General features: G+C 39.8%; 1 long non-coding RNA gene and 1 pseudogene across 1 annotated transcript; both read left to right on the top strand.

Annotated features, from left to right (window-relative positions):
* The first annotated feature begins 2,145 nt into the window (after window positions 1–2,145).
* On the top strand, window positions 2,146–3,386 carry LOC134215906 (uncharacterized). Its single transcript, XR_009980355.1, has 3 exons — window positions 2,146–2,220; window positions 2,277–2,913; window positions 2,983–3,386. It is a non-coding gene; the product is annotated as an uncharacterized LOC134215906 (long non-coding RNA).
* Window positions 3,387–12,267: 8,881 nt separating this feature from the next.
* LOC134209553 (uncharacterized) lies at window positions 12,268–13,193 on the top strand (annotated as a pseudogene).
* The last annotated feature ends 2,999 nt before the right edge of the window (window positions 13,194–16,192 follow it).

Below are 16,192 nucleotides of genomic sequence, written 5' to 3'. Positions count from 1 at the left end.
ACGTAAACCACGTAAAACCAAATACGCTCTAGATAGAAGAGAAGGAACCATCCAACCGACACTACTAAACAACTTTAGCAGCATCTCCCGCCCTGTGAGGGAGTAGGGATCCCATTGTCTAGCAGCTGGGCCACCCCATTCATACACCTCAGTGTGAGTATCTAATAATTATCGGAAAAGGGACCGCTCAGGTTTGTACGCTCTGGCACATCTTACCTGCACGATGTGACTTCAATAAAAAAAAAAAAATCCGGTTCAATTACCGCGCAGTTTTATCTGCAGCAGTACTCATTAGAATCCACCTGGAATTTTACAAACTTTTAATAGTTTTAAATATTTTAAACAATATTTTTCAAGACTTTCTACAATGCCGAAATTACCATTTCTTCCAAGCAAATTCTCAACAAGTTTACTTATTCTTTTCATTGGCATTACATCCCGTAAATGTAGTCAAACAGTTAATCATCCGAGAGGGGATCCCATGTCATTTCGCGGACGGGTCGTCAATACCAATCTTGTAATCGTGATAACTTTTTATTCCGGAGCATGATTAATTCGTTTGGTTAAGAGGAGTTGTGCCAGTGATGAAAACCTAATGTGAAAGGTTATATGTCTTTGAAGCGGTTCTGGTGGTTGCACGTATGCACGTGATTTAGAGTCTTGCGGCGTCGATACGCTCACGCTAACTACGACGGTTTTGAGACAGCCAGTCACTTCCCTCTCCGATTTCGGGAAACATTCCTCTGGATAGTTTCAGGCCGGGCAAACCTTAAACTGGTGGCCACTCCGTGAAGGAGATCGCTTAAGCCACCTATTTAACCGAGGAATGTGACGGGTTGGCGGGTTTTAACTGGCACCCAATAAGTACATTTCTTCCTAAATTTGCTATAATAATTCCTATATAAACTTTAAATCTACGAGTCATATTCAATACATGCATCAGGAATTCTGCCGCTACTCTAGTTTTATTTCTTTAAAAAAACTGTTCAAGTTCTTTCACACGAAAAATCTCTCATATTTTCTCAGAGATCTCTTCAATTTTAAGTGTCACACTTAATCCTGCGATGCTTGCAAAATTAATTGGAAACCTTTTTTTTTTGTTGTAGTACACTGGATTCTGTTTTTACACGATTTACATTTTCTCAATTTTCCACTCATCCTATATGTTTAACGTATATTAGGTATCATGTGATTTTTCTTTGATTTATTCTGGATTTTTTGAAACGTGTTCCGAAGTGATTGGTGGCAAATTGAAGTCACACGATCAAAAATACGAGCGAAAAAAAACCGTGTAAAAACAAAATCCTGTGTAGTTCTTTTTTTTTTGACCCCTGTTAATGTGTTTTACCAGTCGTTCTTTTTCTTTATTTTAGGAATTATTTTAGATTTTTATTGAAGTTGCTGTATGTTATAATCTTTAGAAATGATACTACTACTTATGCATGCTTCATAAGAAGGAGGTCATAGGCTCAATCCCAGGCCCATTCCATTATCCTACTTTAGTGTATCTTTTCTATATACTTCTGGAGTTATAGCAATCGCTAAAGCTGCAAATGGACATCATATTATATCCTTTATACCTAAAATTAACTGACTAATTCTAGCACTAACTGTTAGAACTCGAAATGAACAAAAGTTCGTTTCAGCAATTAATTACAATACACCATTCTTTCCTTCATATTACATTATAGGTAACCTGTTGATCAAAACGAACCTCTGCCGTCGACCCTAACTTCCATATCCCAATAAAATTCTGCCTCAACTCATTGCGAGTGCAGAACCCAAGTAACCATGAAGCTATATATGCTTGTAAAAAAACACAGCCCTTAAAGTTGACTTAAAGTGGAAAAGGGCAATTATAAGACCGAATTAATGGTTCATTACTTTGGCATGTTGAAATAAAGCACCAGTAATGCATCGCTGCATTCGTACTGCGGATTTAGAGTATCGTCAACAATCAATATGAAACTGGAGATTTTTTCGTGGTTCCAGTTTCGTACGCCGTGAATGATCTTCGGTACCCAGACATGAAAGCGTCGCTTCAGTACGTAATCTATTGATGCCCCATTAGAACAATTTTTTAGCACTGCTGCCATAGCAACAAAATGGTTGTTTTTCCATCAAACATAAACAAACTATAAAAATGGAAGCGAGTGGAGGATGTGGTGTGGTGGTGACTGGCGAAAAAAGACCGATGGACGCAGGGAAATGGTTTACTATGTATTATTATAGCTTTTATTATACGCATTGAGTAACATTGATTTATTTATTTCCAGGATAAGGCCGAAGTAACCTGAACAGTGCATAGAAGCTGTTTGTCTGCTCACAGTGAACACTAAACACGTAAACACGTCATTGACCACATACTACGGAAAATTTGGAGAATCCGTCGGTACAAATTTCATCAGGTTATTGTGCGCTACGCGATTATTCTATTTTCGTGATTCGAACTATAGATAGTTCCTCCAATAGCTGACGCTTTTCAAAGTAAGCTAAGCTCCTCTAGGTACCGTCTTCTGTCCACGATCCGAGACATATCTATAATATATATTTTTCAAAAACCCCTACACTACAAAAAAATCAATAATTTTCTACATGTGCAACGACACATAAAACGATCAGAACGCATCCGCTATACATTTTATATGGACTTTATGAATTACAAACGTATACAGATATCTTGTATATACATGAGTTATCGGGAATAATTGCATCCCTTTTCAAAAATATATGTGGAGACTAATGGTTAAAAACCATAACATCTCACACATAAATCTTAAAATGTTGGAACATGTTATTGATGACAATACGAATCATGCGAGAAACCACGAGAGACGTCAAAAGAAACGAAAAAATGGCGAGTGAACGCGTGCTGCCGTTTGTCCAGCATTGAAAATTTGGATTTTCTTGCAGGTAGGAGTTATTGTTTGTTATAATATACTACTCAATACATTCTATTTCTGCATTTCTTTACTAATCCAGATCCAGATCGAGTGAAAACAAGCCGGTTAACAACTGTGTGATAACTTTCAGCTCGAACTCGTACCATGACGACCATGAGACTCGGCGCCTAGGTCTAAGACTTTGTTCTCGCTCTCGGAGGGATGCTTTCCACTTCCTCAGATAATGTCGACATTTCGGGTGAAGATGGCTGTTCATGCAGCTGCTGTTGCGGATCTTGCGACGAAGTACGATTTTGCTGTTGATTCTTCAGTAAAGTGATGCGGATGTTCATTAGATAATGGACACACATGACGCCAACAAAAAACCCGGTGCTGAATAAAAGTTGGGAATATGAACGGATCGCTGCACTGGCATTAACGCGGTGACCAAAAAGGCTGCTGACGTGGCCCATAAATACAATGACGCGAGAAGCACAGATAATCGTACAATCGTACAGATAATCGTGGCTCCGAAAGCTGTAAGTGAGGTTTAAATCAATTAATAAAAAAGGAAATATAATCAAATCATTGATTCTGAGTTGTTTATTTTTTTTCTGTTCTGAATATCAGTATATTCGTATTGACAATTTTAATTGGATCAAGAAATGAATTTTATTTTCAAACCCCTATTGATTCTATTATTAAAACATAATAAAGCTAATCGGTTGTCAAAAATAAATTATATGTGTTGTCACTTATACATTTTCTATAAGGCCCACACATAAAATGCATTAGAATGAAGCTATTGCAAAAATCTATATCGCTCACACATAAACTTGATATGGATTTTTGGCTCAGTGTAATCAGCACTGGTTCTCCTCGAGTTATATCCAATCTCCTGTCCGTATATCTTTACTACCTTCGTATGGATCCAGTTTAAGATATTCGATAAATAGAAATAAATAGAAAAATATCTACAATACCAAAATAACAATAGTCTTATTCTTTCGGGATTGATGTGATCATTTCTTCGGGAACCCTGGGAAGACTCCTTCGCTAGTCTTTGAGAGGTTTCTTCGATCATAGATTGCATGGAAGACTACTAAATCACTGCTGGGTGTCGTCATCCACACCTAGTATAACAAAACCTACTGCATCGTTCAATCAGAATATTCTATTCTCTTCGAAAACTCAGGAGGAATCTTACCAAAATAAAAAAAAACATTTAGATCCCCTAAAAACAAACCCATCGGATTCTGAAAAGTATTCTCTTTGATATCTCAATACGAATTGGAATCACAAAAACATCTCCTTCGGAAATCGAAGAGGATTTATTTCAGAATACCAAATGATTATTAAAAAGATTCCCAATGAAATTCTTTTGAAATCCAAAAGATTTCTTTTAAAATCCTGAAAGTTTCTTTTGGATTCTTGAAAGGCTTCATTTGAAATCCCAAAACGATTATCTTCGGTTTGGATTACCTTTGGAATGCCCAAAAGGATTTCTTTTGTAGAAGGATTAATTCAGGAATCGTAAAATGAATTCTTTAGTGTCGTATATGTCAGCCGAACAGCCATAAAACCCTTGAACACGAATCAAACTAATTTTAATTCATGTTCATCTAAAAGTATACCTGCCGTAAATCTCAAAAGAGTCCCTTTCAATCTTAAAAGGATTTCCTACTGAATAATAAAAGCACAGACAAACAGACGTAACAGCTAGAACAATTTGTTTCAAAATCCATCGCTCAGTTATTTTACCACCACCTGACGTGCATGTTGTACGAAACACAGTTTAGTACGACAATGTCAACAGAAGGCGCTAGTGTGAGATGTCAAATACAAAGGTATACGATGCGCGCGCCCCTGGATGTGAAACTCGCAAGCAGTTGAATTTAAAACGACCGTTGAGCTCATGGTCGATGGGAATTTTCTCAGTGTTACGTCTGTTTGTCTGTGATAAAACGATTTCTTTAAGAATCTAAAGAGGATTCGACGTCCCAAAAAGATTCCCCTTGGAATTCCAAGGAGATTCTCTTCAGAATCCAAAAGAGATTCTTTACGGAATCATAAAACGGTCCCTTTCATAATCCCAAAAGAAAGTCGCTTCGAATAATCTGAAAACAATTCCCATCGGAATTCCTGAAGAATTTTAATTTGAAAAAAGTGGGGAATCTAGAAGGACTTTATTCGTAATCAAAGGATTCCAAATGGTTTTTTCGGTAAGGATTCTTCTGTGATATATAAGCAATCGGTAAGCAAATCATCCGCTGATCTAGATTTTGTAACCTACCCAAGATGACTTATTAACCAGTCGGTAATAAGTAAATCGGTTCTATTGGTTTTACTTTAACCAAAAAGGTGGCAGTTAACTTTTCTTAGGTTTTCTACTAACGGCCAAAACTAACGATCCGATCATTTCTAGCAAAGTCAATCTAAGATTATCAACGCGTTCGTTGTGGACGTGCTGGGTCACCAGGAAAACGGACCCAGTCTTCGGATGGGATGCAACGGACTGCAGCAGAACCGTGTTTTGGGTATTGTCGGGTTGGGTATCTCGTTGGTCTATGTCAAACTTCCGCCGCTGTAGTTTAAAAGAACTTTGCAGGATTTTCATATTTTGTGGCCACCCCGTGTCGCTTGGGCTATGTTTCTTCAGCAAATGTGGGATTCTAGACGGTATCCAACTCCAAATTGGTGCAGGCCACAGATACGATGGTTATTTAAAGCAAATCTGAAAAAATACAGTCCTTTTTTAATTCAGAATTGTTATTTCCTTGGTAGTTTCTAAAAAATTTTTCCAGCGAAATTCTCATAAATTTCCAAGTGAAATTTTTCAAAATTTTCAAATGAAATTATTTTAAAGTTCATTCTTCTGTATGAAAGTAATAAATAAACAGCAAGAATGATAACCTTGACAACAGTAGAAAAATAGAACAACTCTAATTTATGTTGAAGCGTTGCTTTATTTTACTGGGTACCGAAATCTTAGAACATGGAACCATAAAATGTGTACTAATTTGCTCTGACTCCAACATCTTGATTATTATATCTATGGTATCGTTGTCTGACAGTTGATAAATGAATGCAACAACACATCGTCAAAACAGATCTAATGAAATTAGCATTTAGCATGCCGATTTGTGATTGATATATGTGCAATATTTTAATGCTTGGTGTTACTTGGGAAGTGTTCTCGGCATGCAGTGGGCGAGTGACTGCATCTTCAATTCCTTCTCATCCTCGATAGATCGTAAGGACATGGCCAGTGCCGTTATTGACAATTTTAAATGCTAGGTCTTTCGGACTGTGCACATTTAGGTTAGAAAGCATAATCCCATGGCACCATCTATTGGTTCCTTGTGCAAATTCGATTGCTCTGATATATTACTTAGTGCAACTACGAAATGTACAGTCATCCTCGCGGTCATCATACTCATGCTTATGCTCAACTGCTATACGGAACAATCTTCTTAAATGTTTCAAGACAGCTCGTCAGCACGACAGTTTATTTTTGGGAATTTCCAGGAACTCTATCGAAAATTTCCATACAGGATCTTATACAGAATTGTAAACAAATCAGGCGTCAGCAATCATAAGAATGTAGATGTATATACGGTATCAATAATCGAGTCATTTAAACGCAAACTGTACTTCCTGTCGACTTTAACCGTTCAGCATGCGCATGGTTCTGGGACGCTCACGCAGGCTCGCTCGTGCTGTGTATTTCGAGCGATGTTTTTCGTTAGTGTTGTACAAAATACAACAGCGCGCGTGCTCGAGTGTTAAGCACTTAATTCATGTTATAAAACTTGTGAATCTCGAAACATGTACATTGTACATGCACAAAAAGTAGCAAATTCTAAGTTCCACATGTTTACCTCTCCACTTTACTAGTCTTGGACAATCACGAAAAAGCAACTTTGAATAAGCGAAAGCAAATATAAAAATATGTAAAGTTTCAGCACATCTGTATGTTTCAATCTCCGATGGATTTATATAGGATATTTTGCAGATCACAATGTACATTTCCACCTATTATTCAGGACAACATGTGCCGGTTCAACTAGTTCGTAATATTATTTTTAACCGTGTAAAATATGTATCGCTGTGTTGTTGCAACGGTTGACAAATCGATAAAAACGATCAAAGTATGATTCCTCAAAAATTTTATCTGAAACGAAGCCTAGTACGACTAATTCATTTCTATTTTGCGCGATTTGATTAATTCGCTTCGATGCAATTCGCTCATTTGTTTTTGTATCTCTTAGGATCTTGTGTCCTATTTTATTGAAACAAGTTAAACTTTGTTCAGCGCGGTCTTCCAACTCGCTCAGCTATGCAATCTTCCTTCTCAGCAGCGCAGTTTTCTGACCCGCTTAGCAACGCGGTCTTACGACCCGCATATTAGCGCGGTATTACGACCCGCTCAGCAGCGCGGTCTTCCAACTCGGTTCTCTGACACGCACAGCAGCGCAGTCTTCTGACCCGCTTAGCAGCGCGGTTTTACGACTCGCATAGCAGCATGGTCTTACGACCCGCATAACAGCGCGGTCTTACAACCCGCTCAGCAGCGTGGTCTTCCAACTCGGTCCTCTGACACGCACAACAGCGCAGTATGTCGACCCGCTCGCCAGCGCGGTCTTTCGACTCGCTAATGTTATTTTGTTGCTGCAGTCCAACCTTAGCGCGATTTTTCCAACCCGCTTGACATAACACTCAATATCACCGTCTCAGTGCGACAATTTGTTTTGCTCGCTCAGCGCGATACGAGATCCGCTTTCATCGGTGCCATTTTTTTTCGGTCCACGCTGCAGACATAACCTCCGTTTTGATGCACTTTTTCTTTTATTTTGATTTCTCAACTCTGAGTGATCCCTTTTCCGTAGTATAATAGTATAATTTGTAAAAAAAAAAAGTTGAAAAAAAATTGACTGTAGTTCTATATTTATGTTACAGCAATAAAGAAGAACAAATGCTGCAACTCCTGGCAGGATCGCCATTGTGAGTATCTAATAATTATCGGAAAAGGGACCGCTCAGGTTTGTGCGCTCTAGCACATCTTACCTGCACGATGGATGAAAGGCGAAAGAGGAGAAGTCAACGCATGCTGCAATGATGTGTCGTAGCGTAGGTACTCACAATGAGTGCTTGTCTGCAGGGCTGTCATGTATATATTCAGCCTACTTTACACTTTCTATTAAGTACCACACACTCAGTTCAACAATTGATAATACCCTAAAAGTAGGCAATTACCAAGGATTAGAACGCGCTGTATAAGGGATGCATGATGCCTGAAAGAACTAAAATTTTCAATAGTTTAACTTTGATACTCAAAAATTTCAATACTACTGCCAAATTGGTAGAGAGTTTGCGAATCGATTGATATATAAATCATTAAAATCCATTGAAAGATAAAGGACCTATTATTGTTACAAATCTTACATGATTTCGTGACGGTCCCAAAATTTGAAATTTTCATTTTGCACCCTGTATCCGAGTCTTCCCCTTAGACGTAGTTTACGTCAAAAATGTTACTTAGGTCCTTTTGAAAAGTTGAGCGAGAAATGCAGAATGACTTATATACTAAAGGTGCCCTCAGACGTTGCAAGCAAATCACTCGCAACGAGGGTTTTGCTCGCAGAAAGTAACAACTGTCAAAAACTAGCCTGTCTGACTACACTGAAAGTGATTGCATGCAAACAAATGACAACTCGTAAGCAAACGCTCGCTTGCAATGTGTGACTGCTAAGCGTTAAAATGTTCAACTCGCAGAAACGAAATGCGCTTGCTAGTGCAGCACTAGCAAATTTTTCGCTCGCAAAAGTGAAAACGTTTTTAGGTGGCAGTGTTGCACTGCAAAAATAGGAATCAAGTTAGATTTTGTGGCCCAAAAGAAAGTTTTTCGTTTTTGTTTATATTTGCATGAAAGTAAATCTGACATTAGCTTAAAGTAAAAGCTGCTACATGTGACTGCTACATGTGCTGTGTTCCTCTAAAACTTCCACTGATAGTTCCTACAAGAATTCTGTTTTTCCAGAATACCCTTCGGAAGTTCCTCCAGGAATTCCTCCGGAAGTTCATCCGGGAAATCCTCCAAGTTCCTCCAGAAATTCCTCCTGAAGTACCTCCCGGAATTCCTCTGGAAGTTCCACCAATTATTCCTGCGGAAGCCTTTCCAGGAATTTCTCCGGAAGTTCCTCCAAAAATCCCGCTGAAAGTTCTTCCAAGAATTCCATTGTTCTAGAATACCCTCCGGAAGTTCCTCAAGAATTCCTCCGGAAGTTCCTCCGGAAGTTCCTCCAAAAATCTCGCTGAAAGTTCTTCCAAGAATTCCATTGTTCCAGAATACCCTCCGGAAGTTCTTCCAGTAAATCCTCCGGAAGTTCCTCCAGGAAATCCTCCAAGTTCCTCCAGGAATTCCTCCGGAAGTTCCACCAATTATTCCTCCAAAAGTCTTTCCAGGAATTCCTCCGGAAGTTCCTTCAAAAATTCCGCTGAAAGTTATTCCAAGAATTCCATTGTTCCAGAATACCCTCCGGAAGTTCCTGAAGGAACTCTTGGAGGAACCTCCAGAGGAATTCCTGGAGGAACCTCCAGAGGAATTCCTGGAGGAACCTCCAGAGGAATTCCTGGAGGAACTTCCGGAGGAATTCCTGGAGGAACCTCCGGAGGAACTCCTGGAAGAACCTCCGGAGGAATTCCTGGAGGAACCTCCGAAGGAATTTCTGGAGGAATCTCCGGAGGAATTCCTGGAGGAACCTCAGGAGGAATTCTTGGAGGAACTTCCGGAGGAATTCTTGGAGGAACTTCCGGAGGAATTCTTGGAGGAACTTCCGGAGGAATTCCTGGAGGAACTTCCGGAGGAACTTCTGGAGGAACTTCCGGAGGAATTCCTGGAGGAACTTCCGGAGGAATTCCTGGAGGAACTTCCGGAGGAATTCCTGGAGGAACTTCCGGAGGAATTCCTGGAGGAACTTCCGGAGGAATTCCTGGAGGAACTTCCGGAGGAATTCCTGGAGGAACTTCCGGAGGAATTCCTGGAGGAACTTCCGGAGGAATTCCTGGAGGAACTTCCGGAGGAATGCCTGGAGGAACTTCCGGAGGAATTCCTGGAGGAACTTCCGAAGAATTCCTGGAGGAACTTCCGGAGGAATTCCTGGAGGAACATCCGGAGGAATTCCTGGAGGAACTTCCGGAGGAATTCCTGGAGGAACTTCCGGAGGAATTCCTGGAGGAACTTCCGGAGGAATTCCTGGAGGAACTTCGGAGGAATTCCTGGAGGAACTTCCGGAGGAATTCCTGGAGGAACTTCCGGAGGAATTCCTGGAGGAACTTCCGGAGGAATTCCTGGAGGAACTTCCGGAGGAATTCCTGGAGGAACTTCCGGAGGAATTCCTGGAGGAACTTCCTGAGGAATTCCTGGAGGAACTTTCGGAGGAATTCCTGGAGGAGCTTCTGGTGGAACTTCCAGAGGAATTCCTGGAGGAACTTCCAGAGGAATTCCTGGAGGAACTTCCAGAGGAATTCCTGGAGGAACTTCCGGAGGAATTCCTGGAGGAACTTCCGGAGGAATTCCTGGAGGAACTTCCGGAGGAATTTCTAGAGGAACTTCCGGAGGAATTCCTGGAGAAAATTCCGGAGGAATTTCCCGGAGGAACTTCCGGAGGAATTCCTGGAGGAACTTCCGGAGGAACTTCCGGAGGAATTCCTGGAGAACTTCCGGAGGAATTCCTGGAGGAACTTCCGGAGGAACTTCCGGAGGAATTCCTGGAGGAACTTCCGGAGGAATTCCTGGAGGAACTTCCGGAGGAATTCCTGGAGGAACTTCCGGAGGAATTCCTGGAGGAACTTCCGGAGGAATTCCTGGAGGAACTTCCGGAGGAATTCCTGGAGGAACTTCCGGAGGAATTCCTGGAGGAACTTCCGGAGGAATTCCTGGAGGAACTTCCGGAGGAATTCCTGGAGGAACTTCCGGAGGAATTCCTGGAGGAACTTCCGGAGGAATTCCTGGAGGAACTTCCGGAGGAATTCCTGGAGGAACTTCGGAGGAATTCCTGGAGGAACTTCCGGAGGAATTCCTGGAGGAACTTCCGGAGGAATTCCTGGAGGAACTTCGGAGGAATTCCTGGAGGAACTTCCGCAGGAATTCCTGGAGGAACTTCCGCAGGAATTCCTGGAGGAACTTCGGAGGAATTCCTGGAGGAACTTCCGGAGGAATTCCTGGAGGAACTTCGGAGGAATTCCTGGAGGAACTTCCGAAGGAATTCCTGGAGGAACTTCGAAGGAATTCCTGGAGGAACTTCCGGAGGAATTCCTGGAGGAACTTCCGGAGGAATTCCTGGAGGAACTTCCGAAGGAATTCCTGGAGGAACTTCCGCAGGAATTCCTGGAGGAACTTCCGGAGGAATTCCTGGAGGAACTTCTGGTGGAACTTCCAGAGGAATTCCTGGAGGAACTTCCGGAAGGATTTCTGGAGGAACTTCTGGTGGAACTTCTGGAGGAATTCCTGGAGGAACTTCCGGAGGAATTCCTGGAGGAACTTCCGGAGGAATTCCTGGAGGAACTTCTGGTGGAACTTCTGGAGGAATTCCTGAAGGAACTTTCAGAGGAATTCCTAGAGGAACTTCCGGAGGAATTCCTGGAGGAACTTCCGGAAGAATTTCTAGAGGATCTTCCGGAGGAATTCCGGGAGAAACTTCTGGTAGAACTTCTGGAGGAATTCCTGGAGGAACTTCCGGAGGAATTCCTGGAGGAACTTCCGGAGGAATTCCTGGAGGAACTTCCGGAGGAATTCCTGGAGGAATTTCCGGAGGAATTCCTGGAGGAACTTCTGGTGGAACTTCTGGAGGAATTCCTGGAGGAACTTCCAGAATAATTCCTGGAGGAACGTCCGAAAGAATTTCTGGAGGAACTTCCTGGAGAATGTTTTGACGGAATCTCTGGATGAACTTTCAGCGAAATGACTAGAGGAACTTCCGGAGGAACGTGAGGATCCGGGAATTGCAAATAAGTTCTCTTGGGCTTCGCAGACTCACCAGAAGTTTATTCTTGAGAAATCATGAAAAGAAAACTTTTGCAAAACACGTTTTGTTTTATGAACGGGAAAGTGCTCTCATACAGAGATACCATAGAGGTTCAGCCGAGGTTCAGAACCGATCAAAAGCGGACATTTATCCGTTTACTGCAGGTTACCCCAGTACTCCATCATGAATATTTTTGGACACATGGAAGCAATTATGTATGTAAGACCTCTAACAACCATGAAGGTGTTTATTTTTTAAGCAGGTGATCAGAGACATAGGTTTTAAGCATTGCAGATTTTTTACAATTTATATTATATGTTATTTTTAATATAAAACACACTTTTTATAGGATTGACACAATGATCGACGAATCGCCGGAAATCAACGAGAATCTATTGCGCCTAGGAGGAATTTTGGCAGTTGATGGCCTCACTGAGAAAAAATTGACATACTTATGTGGACTGAGTAAAAGGCAGTTCGATGTGATTTACAATTTGTGTATTTTCGCCAAACGGACTGGCCATACTATAGCATCCCGCTAAAGGAACAATTGCTATTGACCCTAATAAAATACCGGCACAATTGGGAATACACAATGATTGCCATATTCTTCAAAATAAGGGAAGGAACCGCGAAAGATATATTCATTTCCTGGACCAAGCTGCTACACAATCGCCTAGAATCTATTGATTTTTGGAATCTTGGGTCACGTAAGGATGGAGAATATGTTGCAATTTTGGACTGTACAGAAATAGGAATTGAAAAACCAACAGCACCAGATCTCCAACAAGCAACTTTTTCCAAATATAAAAATACAAATACTTTCAAAGCACTTGTTGCGATTGACGAACAAGGAGTCGTACTTTTTGTAAGCGATATCTACGGTGGCTGTGTTTCGGATAACCGAATTGTTGAAACCTCTGGAATACTAGATCTACTGTCGGCAGGGGACTATATTCTGGCAGACAGAGGGTTTGAACAAACTGATGCGCTCTCAGCAAAAGGAATAATTTTGAACAAGCCACCCCGAAAGCAAGGATCTCAACTGACAGAGCAAGATGTTGCTAAAACTCGTGTCATTGCCTCACGTCGCATAGATGTTGAAAGAGTGATTGGGTATGCCAAAACATATAGAATTCTTAAACAAAAAGTGAAAAATTCCCTTTTTCCCGTCATGGATATGATAATTAAAATTCTATTCAAGCTGACCAATATAAGACGTCCGATTTGTAAAATAAATAATGACAAAGATAAATCGTGTTTGGAAGAACATTTGACAGTTTAAAAAACAATTTTTCGGTAAAATTACATTACATTACTTTTGTGCGAATAAACAAATACAATATAAACAAGTACAATAAAAACCAATCTCATTTCATTTACAGCCTGCTAGTTTCAATTATACATCTACTTTTACGTCTTATCTAACATAAAATCTCATCTTCGGATTCGTGCTCTGATCCAGGATCACTTTGTGCAGCTGGTTGTCCTCTATTTTGATGAAAAGCGTAGGAATGTTCTTCATAGTAGTTGTCCATGCATACCACATTCCGACGGCGATGGACAGCCATGTGCAATCCAGCGTTCAACGTTGATTTTAAAAAATAATCGGTAATATCTTTAGACGAAACATCGTTCAATTTGAATTTGTTTTTGTATCGATCTGGATATAACTCTTTGATTGGTTTATAAGAAGATGATTTATCCGCATTTTTCGGTGGACGATGCCATTTTTGCAAAACATCTGTGCAAGTAACACTTTGTAAAATCGTTCCTAAGAAAAATAATAATTAATATATACAATATTTGATTCTCTCAAAAGAGTTTTGGAGTAATTTACGTGTTCAAATTATATCTTTGTCAAATGTAATGAAGAAAGCCGAATTACATGGGTCACCTATTCAATCGATTCGACTCGGATTACCGAATAATAACTTTATGACCATATTGAGCAGGAAAAATAAAAATTGAAATGTCCTAATAATTTCCCTAAAATGTCTTCCTTAAGTTTAAATTTAAAGGTTCTACATGAATAACTATGAGGTAACCACCATGCTTTTGAGTTGTAATAGCTCTAAATATCATACAAATTTTGAAATGTCCAGCCCAGCCCAGTGTGATGCATTACGCTCTAGCACCGCCAATCTGTTGAATTACAAACCAAACGGGCCTTTATAATCATTATTACCTGAATAACTTTGTGAAAGAAACTCCTTAATCTCACAGATTCTTAGAAATCTGAACCTGAACAGTCATTCCTTATGTACTAGTGTCACCAAGCTGATATTTTCTAAACTGATCTAGCCGTTATCATAAGGGGCTGTCCATATACCACGTGGACAGTTTTTGATCTGTTTTAGATACCCCCCTCCCCCAGCGTAGACAATTTCTCATACAAATTTTCAAAGATTTGTATAAACCGTGGACATTCGCCACACCCCTTCCCCCTAAACAGTCCACGTGGTATATGGACAGCCCCAATGTCTTACCCCCCGAAGACGACAATTTTCTAAATCCTACATATTGCCACTTCGGAGATATCTGACTTAACTTTTTAAAGAATTTCAAATTTAATTAGCTCCCATCATAAATGTATAGATTATCCCATCAACTCTGTTGAATACAAACACTTTTCATGTATGGATTTTTTGAGGTTCATACCTGATAATATCATATACGCTAGCTCCACAAACGATTGAATTTCAAACTAAATTGGCAATTTTAACTGTTTTGACTACACACATAAGTGAGGAGAAAGAGACATCTTTCTAAATCCTATAGATCTCGAAATAATTTTAGCCTTTTCAGTTATCGCATATACGCTAATACCGTAAAATGGATATATGCCTAACCATTCTAATTTTTCCTGCCTAGGACTGAACACCTCTCAAATAAAGACAATAAAACTATTCTAATTCTTATCTGGAATGCATCGATGTCCTAAACAACTTTACAATGTACGCGTACTTGTGTCACAAAAGCTGCGACGCGTGTTGAAATAAAAATTAACTTTACTTAAGAAAGTTTAGCTCATAGTATGGTTTTAGTCAAATCGCATTGAATCGGTTAATTCCTTGTACAGTATACTGTTTTGCTTACCATTCTTTGAAAAGTCTTGTAAAGCATTAAGAAGTGCACCGATATGTTTGCATGCAGCTGAATTTCCCTTTCCAGCAGGGCATTCACAAGTAGCTTTCGTTATATTGAATCCATTATGTTCTAATTTTACTTGATATAATCGGTTTTTATGCATGGCAGCAGAGCAATAACATCTTATTTGATATATTTCATCGTTGACCTGAAATGTTTTGAAATAATAGCCAATATAAAAAGGCACGAGAGCATCTGTGTTCGTATTTGGGTGCATTTCCTTCCACCTTATCTAGCAGAACGAACCAAAAAATTGGATGGCATTTTGGAATACATTCAAAAGTGTTCATATATAATTTTAAAAAGTGTTCATATTTGTATGAAGCCAAAATACGAGAAAAACAAATGGGTTGAAAATATTTGAAAATAACTGTTTTCTTTATGATTCTTATGACTACCTCTATAAATGCTTCACTGAAACATGAACATTAATATTAAAATTCAATACGCCCTTATAATTATGAGCAACCTGTCACCACCACTCAGTTCATTGCTGTAAGCCACAACTCATGATTAGCTCTTTGTATGAATAAGATATGCTTGGACAGCATTCCCTATATCCAGTTTTTTTAATACTAAAAACACACTTGTTGTACCATGCCTATAAACCCTAGTACATAATTGTGCCATGGCATTCCAGATGACATACTAATAGTACTGTTTGTACCTTGACATAAATACCAGTAGTATTTCTTTAGGTGGTATTACTGGTATTACATAATTGCATTGCTACTAGGTAAAGATACTAACCATATACTAGAGATTAAATAGTTCAATTGAAAAGAGACAAATTAAAACATGAAAACGGGAATAAGTGCTGCCCAAATAAATCGTCTTCTTATACTGCTAGTATACGAATATTTGTCCCATGTTTACTGGGGTTCCCATGTACATGAGACAGTTATGCTTATAACAGCAGTATAATTTTTCATCAGTTATCAATTAAACTAAACCTATGAAAAGTTAAAAATAAGAAAGCCTTTTTTGCACAAATGCACACCTTCGCGTAGCAAACATTCCTTAAGAATCCGGCTTGTTGCAGCAGCTTCCCATTGCGATATCCTTGACGGGCAGATCGTTGTTGAAAATATGAAAAAATTTCCACGACACTAAGCCATCCCAACGATTGCTGGA

This window comes from Armigeres subalbatus, chromosome 2, assembly GCF_024139115.2.
Source record: "Armigeres subalbatus isolate Guangzhou_Male chromosome 2, GZ_Asu_2, whole genome shotgun sequence".
NCBI classification, from domain to species: Eukaryota; Metazoa; Arthropoda; class Insecta; order Diptera; family Culicidae; genus Armigeres; species Armigeres subalbatus.
Note: the sequence above shows the minus strand (reverse complement) of the source record. Positions and strands in the feature narration are given on the sequence as shown.